General features: G+C 47.2%; 1 protein-coding gene and 1 pseudogene across 3 annotated transcripts in view; one reads left to right on the top strand and one right to left on the bottom strand.

The window, feature by feature from the left end:
* Positions 1–1,760, top strand: part of LOC105815403 — a 20,641-nt pseudogene extending 18,881 nt beyond the window's left edge.
* Positions 1–2,230, bottom strand: part of FSTL5 (follistatin-like 5) — a 920,996-nt gene that overhangs the window by 318,369 nt on the left and 600,397 nt on the right. The gene's annotated exons all lie outside the window — the stretch shown is intronic.

The following is a 2,230-nucleotide window of genomic DNA, read 5'->3' as shown; positions in this document are numbered from 1 at the left end:
GCTGGAGTGGGGAACCTGTGGGAAGTATCTCATGGTCCATCAAAGAAACTGCTGGTAATAGTGGGTCAACCCATGAGGGGCGTGAGCAGCTAAAGAGCCGAAACAGCTTCTCCTCCTATGCCCAACTACCCAAACCTACTTCTACCTACTCCTTAATCAGCTTTTTTAGAGGTAGAACTAGACCTGGAAGTTTCCAGTCCCTTTCTGATGCTCTGTCAGACACACCTGCCAAAACCTATGCTCCAGAGCTGGGAAGACCCAAGGGAGAGTATAGGGATTACAGCAATGACTGGAGCCCCAGTGATACAGTGCGACGCCTCCGGAAGGGCAAGGTCTGCTCGCTAGAAAGATTCCGCTCCTTACAGGACAAGCTACAACTCCTAGAAGAGGCAGTAAGCATGCATGATGGAAACGTCATTACTGCAGTTCTGATTTTCCTGAAGAGGACACTGTGCAAAGAGGTCCTCTTCCGAGAGCTGGAGGTGCGACAGGTTGCCCTGAGACATCTTATTCACTTCCTTAAGGAAATAGGGGATCAAAAGCTGCTTTTAGACCTCTTCAGGTTCCTAGATAGAACAGAAGAGCTTGCGCTATCTCATTATCGAGAGCATTTGAACATTCAGGACCCAGAGAAACGAAAGGAATTCCTTAAGACCTGCATTGGTTTACCATTTTCAGCAGAAGATTCTGCACACATACAAGATCATTACACACTCCTGGAACGTCAGATCATTATTGAGGCAAATGATCGACATCTAGAATCAGCAGGACAGACTGAGGTCTTCCGAAAGCACCCACGCAAAGCTTCAATCCTCAACATGCCACTGGTGACGACACTTTTCTACTCCTGCTTCTATCACTACACGGAGGCTGAGGGGACATTCAGCAGTCCCACCAACCTGAAGAAGACATTTAAGATCCCACACAAACAGTACATACTGACAGCCCTGGCTGCTCGTGCCAAGCTTTGAGCCTGGAATGATGTAGATGCCCTCTTCACCACAAAGAACTGGCTGGGCTATACCAAGAAGAGAGCACCTATTGGCTTCCATCGAGTTGTGGAAATTTTGCACAAGAACAGTGCCCCTGTCCAGATATTACAGGAATATGTCAATCTGGTAGAAGATGTGGACACAAAGTTGAACTTAGTGGCTAAGTTCAACTTAGCCACTCAGTTCAAATGCCATGATGTCATCATTGATACCTGCCGGGACCTGAAGGATCCTCAGCAGTTGCTAGCATACAGGAGTAAGGTAGATAAAGGATCCGCGGAGGAAGAGAAGATTGATGCCCTTCTCAGCAGTCCGCAAATTCGATGGAACAATTAAGTGGCATTAACTACCCTGAAGCCTGCCTCAGTTTTTCTTTTCCTGCCTGTGAAAGTAGAGAGAGCTCTTCTTTGGGAGAGCATCAGCATCACATCGCTTGGGCTGATTATCAACAGGCAGTGCCTGTCTGCATCTTTTGACAGAAGCCAGCACCTGGGCAAGATAGCTTCAGACTGATCTTTTGTCCAAGGGATCTAAGGGCCAAGATCTAAAGCTTTGACTCCTGAGAACGATTCTCTCCACCTGGTGCTCATGTGAAGGTGGGAGTGATTTCTAGATTGGGCCCATACTGGGTAAGATCTCTCTTGATCTGAGAAAAGTCACGGCTCCAGAAAGAAACTCTCTTAGACCATGGGGTATAGATGTCTTAGGATAGCCAGTCCATTCCACTCATCTAATTATGATCCAGGACTTGGTACTGGACTTTGGCAGTTCTGCTATGAATAAAGTCAGAACAGAAATAAAATGGCTGTCTTCCAGGGGCCTCAGGAAGGGTGCCAGTGTTGCCCAGGACCTGCTGGAGACACACTCACACCAGACTGCACAGAATCCGCTACATCATGACAGACATTGCCCAGATGTTATGTTTCTTCAGCCAATATCCCTCTGCTGCCCCAGTTCACTCTCTGTCCAAAAACTTAGGGTCCCTCTGTCACCTGCACACTGAGATGACCCTGTTTGGGTGATGAGACATCCCCCTGAGCTTTTCCTCTACTTCTATCCCAGACCCATAACCTTATATGGAGCTCAGATGTAGCAATGCTGGAGAGCTCTCCCTTCATGTAAAATCTCATTATTTCACCAGGAGCTTCCAGAAGTCTCACCTGGGCTAAACTCAGCAGCACTTCAGTTAGGATATTTAGATGGTGGTTTTATTTTCACATTTGTTTTTTGAGAGGATA

The sequence above is a fragment of the Propithecus coquereli genome, unplaced genomic scaffold (genome assembly GCF_000956105.1).
Source record: "Propithecus coquereli isolate 6110/MARCELLA unplaced genomic scaffold, Pcoq_1.0 Scaffold332, whole genome shotgun sequence".
Taxonomy (NCBI): Eukaryota; Metazoa; Chordata; class Mammalia; order Primates; family Indriidae; genus Propithecus; species Propithecus coquereli.
This window is presented reverse-complemented; position numbering and strand designations above follow the sequence as displayed.